This window comes from Musca autumnalis, unplaced genomic scaffold, assembly GCF_047663935.1.
Source record: "Musca autumnalis isolate F117 unplaced genomic scaffold, ASM4766393v1 scaffold_2, whole genome shotgun sequence".
NCBI lineage: Eukaryota > Metazoa > Arthropoda > Insecta > Diptera > Muscidae > Musca > Musca autumnalis.
This window is the reverse complement of record NW_027411755.1, coordinates 247,661,136-247,667,668: the sequence shown is the minus strand read 5'-3', so window position 1 is coordinate 247,667,668 and position 6,533 is coordinate 247,661,136. Positions and strand designations below refer to the sequence as shown.

Below are 6,533 nucleotides of genomic sequence, written 5' to 3'. Positions count from 1 at the left end.
TTTGTTCTTATAATATATGAAGGACTATGCGTTTTGGTGTGGACTGTGCTGATTGGATCTGTCAGTGAGATAATTAGGGCCACTGTTTGTGAAACCTAGCCCACTTTTCGCTTGAAAACTCCGAAACATCTTTTATCTTTTACGAAAATTCTATTCTATTACAATTAGGGATCTTTTTATATGAAATTTGTTGGATCTACCACTTTTGTGTTGCTTTTTGTACAGGCACAGACCGAGGGTATTTAATTGTCAGCAAAGCCGACTGATTCGTTTTTACTTCTTTTGTTACAGTTCGAGGCTACAGTTAAGATTTTTTTAATCCGAAACATAGTCTTTGCGAGCTTTAATAAAATATTAAAGCAACAACGATCAATTTTGACTGTTTTGAATGAAACACTTATGTATTTCCATTAATAATCTACGAAAAGTCGCACAATGGCAATGCAGCATGGTTCTTTTTAAACATGGGTCGAACTTCTTCAAGTCATTCCTATGGTTGGGCCCATTTTGATGCTATGGAAAATTAGTTTTCCGTAGTCAGGTCATAAGCCAATATGATATTTGTATAAGCATCGGTGGTTCAGTGGTAGAATGCTCGCCTGCCACGCGGGCGGCCCGGGTTCGATTCCCGGCCGATGCAATCATCGTTTTTTAAGCACTAAGAAAAAATTTTTTTAAGCTTGTTAGCCCAGTGAGATTTTTTTATCAGAATGGATAATATTTGCATTATATTAATGAAAAGGTGGAATCATGATAATTATTTCCCAATACTCCACCATAAAACAAGTATCGCCCGAGCAGGGACTTGAACCCTGGACCCTTGGATTAAAAGTCCAATGCTCTACCGACTGAGCTACCCGGGCTAACGAAGTTATGTCATTTGAATCTGAACAGTTGCTGTCAAAAATTGGTGTTCATTTAAAATTACTATTCAATTAAAAAAATTAATCATAGGGGTTATTATGAACGGCAACTCCCCGTGATTTTTTTAATTTTCTCCCTTAAGTTGCAACGGCGGAAAGACAAAACTCACGGGGAAATTTCATTCATGATAACCCCCATAGTGATAAGTCATGGTAGTACAATATGAGGTAACAGCAGTACCCAGCTGATTGAACTGGGCTGTAATGTTAGTGTCAAATTCCATACGATATTTTATATTTTTATTTATATTTTCGATGCATATTAGGGACATATATTTTTTGAGGAACAAATATATCATTCAGAAAAAACTATTTCCCTTAAAGACTTCTTCATATCAATAATAAGGAACCTCTTCCACACTATAACACCTTTTATATAATATAAAAGCGGTACAATATTCTTAAATATGTGTGATATTTTGTTAAATTTTAAAAAGACTAAAGCCCTAAAGGCCTGCGTACATAAGCTGCTTTGCCTGATTGCCTTGCTTTGCTGCTTCAATAAAAAATAAAAGAACAAAGAAGGCCGACCCAATTTCCAACTGATGGCAACCCAGTTCGAAATTTCGTCTTTATTCTATTATTTTTATTACGTCAGAAATGAAGCAGGTAAGCAAGGCAATCAGGCAAAGCAGCTTATGTACGCAGGCCTTTATAAGCATGTGCTTCTTTGATTTCAAAAACAAAAGTTGGAAACAGCTTCTCCCTTTTCAATGAATTTTTAGCGATCCCAAACATTTTTGCAAGAATTATATTTTTTGTGAGTAATTATTCATTTAGTGGAATGATATGGATACTTTCAAACTGAAAATTTAACGAATTTTCATTCACTTTTTCCAACATATTCAATAAAATGTGAAAAATATTAGTTTTTTTAAATTCCAATTATTTATAGACATTTACTTGTTTTGTTTACATATACCGGTGACACTAACATTACAAACAAAAACAATTTTCTATGTGGTTGTTGTTGAGTTGTATTTGTTGTAGTATTTACTCTACCTTCTTTGTTCTACCATGGTGACAAGTGAGAACGCTGGGTCTCCATACAGTCAGGCGGTACCATAATATAGGAGATGATAGATACTTACTTACTTAGATGGCCCATTACAGAACATTCGTTCCATAGGCCGAACTAAGACAAGATCTCCAATTCTCTCTATTTGTTGCTTCGCACTCTGGAATACCGCACCTTTTCATCTCTTCACCCACTTGTTTGCGCCATATATTCCTTGGCCTGCCAATTCTGCGTGCACCGCCAAGCGGATCGTATCTATACGCAGTTTTAGCGGATTCATCTTCGCCCATTCTTATGATATGGCCTAGCCAACGCAATCGCTCCTTCTCGATACGTTTATACTTGATGTCGTTGTATAGCAGATACAGCTCGTGGTTCATGTGACGTCGATATTCACCGTCAACGCAGATTGGTCCGTTGATCTTTCGAAGAATTTTTCTCTCAAACACACCAAGCACTGCCATGTCTGCTTGCACAAGTACCCAGGCTTCGGAGCCATACATCAGCATGGGTAGTATCAGTGTTTTGTACAGCGTTATTTTTGTTTGACGAGATGTGGCTTTGTTTTTAAACTGCTTACTTAAACCAAAGTAGCATCTGTTGGCCAATACAATTCTTATTTTTATTTCACAATTGATGTCGTTTTTTGTGTTTACGGAAGTGCCGAGGTAGACGAAGTCTTTTACTACCTCAAAATTATAGGAACCAACTTCCACAGTTGGTCCGAGCTCAATGGACGCATTGCGCGTCGACACCATCAACTTGGTCTTCTCGCCGTTTACCGCCAGACCCACTTTAGCCAGATTCTCCTTCGACTTTCATAAGGGTATCGCTTACTTCTTTTACTGATCGTCCCATGATGTCTATACCATCAGCATAAGCAAGTAACAAGTGGCTATTGGTGTAGATTGTGCCACTTCTTTTGACGTTTGCCTCTCGTATAACCTTTTCTGCCTTGCCTGAAACCTCGTTTGGTACAAAACTCTTCGGAGAGGTTCTTTCCTATTTTAACTGAAGATCTTGTGTCAGTTACAGTCATTTTACAAAGCCGAATGAGCTTTGCGGGGATACCAAATTCAGACATGGCTTGGAATACCTTTGAACGTAGCGGGCTGTCGAAGGTTGCTTTATAATCGCCAAAAAGGTGGTAGCTGTCGATCTGCATCTCTTGGGTCTTCTCCAGGATTTGCTGCAGGGTAAATATCTGGTCAATGGTGGACTTGCCAGGTCTAAAGCCCCATTGGTATGGTCCAATTATTTCGTTGACCATGAACTTTAGTCGTTCGCTCAATATCCCTGACACTATCTTGTAGGCGATAGGGAGAAGTCTTATGCCCCTATAGTTGGAGCATAAAGTCTTATCTCCTTTCTTATGGACAGAACACAGGATGCTCAGGTTCCAATCGTCGGGTACGCGTTCTTCCTGCCAGCTGGAGCTAACTAGCTGAAGCATACACCTTATCAGCGTGTCGCCTCTGGTTTTAAACAGCTCGGCTGGTAGGCCATCAGCTTCTGCTGCCTTATTGTTCTTCAGCCGGTTTATTGCTGCCTTTACCCCATTTTGGTCGGGTGGTATACATTCAATACCATCTTCTGGGATTGGATCTGTGGTATCTTCGTCGACTTCGCTACTATTGGATACCAACAGTTTGGAAAAATGCTCTTTCCATATCCTTAGCACAATATCTGTATCAGTTACCAGATTACCTTGCTGGCCTCTACAGGAGAATGTGCAGGTTCCAACGCCATCAGTTTGATATTTCACTCTTTGGTAGAATTTTCGGACTTCATTCTGGTTCCTGTAGATCTCGATTTTTTTCACACTCCCGCTTTTTTATCTCCCTCTTATTCCTGCGGAAAAGACGTTTCTCTTCTCTCCTTTTCTCCCGATACCTCTCTCGTGCGCTACGCGTTGCTACGGATTGTAAAGTAGCCCTACACTCCTGGTCATACCATGGATTCCTTGGTGGAGGTCTCTAGTATCCAAGTACTGATTTTGCGGCTGTTTGCATGGAGTGGGCAATGTTCTGCCATTGCGCTGATATGTTATCGAGATGAGGAGTGCTTTGATTAAGCAGTTGGACCAGTTGAGTGAAATATGCTGTGGCTATCTGTTGTGATTGCAGCTTACCGATATCCAACTTCCGTGTTGGGTCTGTTCGCACTTCGTTTGCTTCGTTTAATCTGGTACGTACCTTTGCTGCAACAAGGTAGTGGTCCGAGTCTATGTTTGCACCTCAGCTTGATGCCTGTCTTTCATCTATCACAACGTGATCAATTTGATTTCTTGTTCTTTGATCTGGCGACAGCCAGGTGCCCTTATGAATATCGAGGTGCTTAAATCTGGTACTGCTAACGACCATGTTTCTTGCAGCTGCAAAGTCTATCAGTCTCATTTCCCGACTGTTGGGCCAAAGATATTCTCCTTTCCAATTTTGGCATTAAAATAGCCTAGAATACTTTTAATGTCATGGGCAGGACAACGGTCATATGTTTCTTCTAAGCGCTCAAAAATATATCTTTGGTCAGTTCGTCCTTGTCTTCAGTGGGAGGGAGCATGAGCGCAAATAAAGCTGATGTTGAAGAATTTTGCTTTTAATCGAATTGTAGCGAGTCTTTCATTCACTGGGGTGAAGCTGGAGAACAGATGTTTTAACCTCCGACAAACTACAAATCCGCAACCAAACTCATGCTTTGTGTCATGGCAGCTATAATACAGTGCGTCACCTTTAGGTGTTGTTGTGACGCCTTTCCCGTTCCATCGTATTTCCTGTATTGCAGTAATGTCGGCCTTGTACTTTTCATGTACATCTGCCATTGCGTAAACTACACCTTCTCTATAAAGAGTGCGAACATTACAGGTGCAGATTCGCAAATCATGGTCCTTAAAACGTTTGCGGGGTTCGTCAACAGTAGAGGGGTTTGCTTTCCTTTTCTTTAGTTTTTTCATAGTAGGCTGTTTTTTCTACGGGAGGGTTACTAACCTGACGCCCAAAACCCAAGTTTTTAACGTTCTTATGTCCGCCAAAAAGGAATGGAAGGAAAGGAAGCAAAATTGTTGTATTTTATTTAAAATAGAAAAGAAAATGACCCAAAAAAGGAATTTTTACACATTGCAACTTTGTTCTCCAAAAAAAAAAAAAAACAAATCAAATAAGGCTTGATATTTCCACAATAAAATTCTTTTTAATTTTCACAAGCATAAATCACCGAATAATTAAAAACAGCTGATTGATTGTTTTGAAGAAGAAAAACAGTTACAAGTGCTTGCTAGAAGAAATTTGTCCAGCAAGAATTTGCAAACTCTCAGTAAAAGTACTGTCAAAAGGTGTGTACGATAACTTTCCCAGCAAAAATTACTCAGTCAATTCCAGCAACCTCTCTCAGTGAATTTTACTCTCTCAAGCAAGAAAAATTGCAGAAAGTTATCGAACAACAATTTGTAAAAACTTGCAAGGAATCAACTGTTTTGAAAAAGAAGAAGAAGAAGAAAAGTTTTTGCATCAATTTGATGTTCTTGTTTTCCATGATTTTTTTTTATATTTTTCAGCTTTTGATGTTTAATTTTTTGATATTTCAATGTTTATTTTTGTTTTAGCCAAACAAGAATAAAAAATAAAACAAAACAAATGTTTTCAAATCAGCTGATCAGACTTGCAAATGTTTGCGGGACAAATTTTCCCAGCAAAAATTTGCAAGTTCTCAGTCACAAAACTCTCCAAAAATCTCTCCAAACTCGCTCTCTTTTGCTGGATAATTTTGTTATCGAACAGCATTCAGCAATAATTTGTACGAATTTGTACAAATTATTGGGTTATCGTACACACCTAAAATGTCTCTCCGATTCGCTCTCTTTTGCTGCCTTTTTGTGTTAACAGACGACTTCCAGCAACAATTGGTACAAATTGTTACAAGTTTTAGGGTAACCAGACATAAATTTTTATAGACATTTCCTTGTTTTGTTTACATGCACCTGTGACACTAACATTACAAAAAAAATCAAATTTCTTTTGGTTGTTGTTGAGTTATATTTGTTGTAGTATTTACTCTACCTTCGTTGTTCTACCCATAGCCCAATTATGTAGAGTTGTGTAGTTCGCGAACGAACTAGTTCAATTGAACGACTCACCTCAAAGAACGACTGAACTAGATCACTCGAAGTCGTTCTTTATAGTTCAGTAGTTCAGTAAAAGAACGAAAGAAATGTCAGCTGTTTTAGCCGGCGTTTGCACCATACAATTTGTCTTCAAACTCTGATTTACTAACACATACATACATTTGTCAGCTGTCCATCATTTTTTCACAGACAGTAGGGTTAACAAATTTTTGACATTTTTGTAAAACAAGTGAGATAATAATTGAAATGTGTTGAAGACAAAAGAACATGAACAAAAACAAAATATGTGAACGGAAAACAAAAACAAATCGACGATTTTCATTCATAATTTGACAACTGTTTTTGCAGTCGTCTAGACGCCTACGTCACACAGGCATGTTTTGGGTTTTTGACAATTAATACATGTACTCAACTGTCCTGTCATGTGTAAACGCAGGGTAAGACAATTACATTTTGCTAGTTTTTCTCAATCGAA

General features: G+C 38.4%; 2 non-coding genes across 2 annotated transcripts; one reads left to right on the top strand and one right to left on the bottom strand.

Annotated features, from left to right (window-relative positions):
- The first annotated feature begins 569 nt into the window (after positions 1 to 569).
- TRNAG-GCC (transfer RNA glycine (anticodon GCC)) lies at positions 570 to 640 on the top strand. Its single transcript has one exon. It is a non-coding gene; the product is annotated as a tRNA-Gly (tRNA).
- Positions 641 to 790: 150 nt separating this feature from the next.
- TRNAK-UUU (transfer RNA lysine (anticodon UUU)) lies at positions 791 to 863 on the bottom strand. The gene has a single exon. It is a non-coding gene; the product is annotated as a tRNA-Lys (tRNA).
- Positions 864 to 6,533: the final 5,670 nt, after the last annotated feature.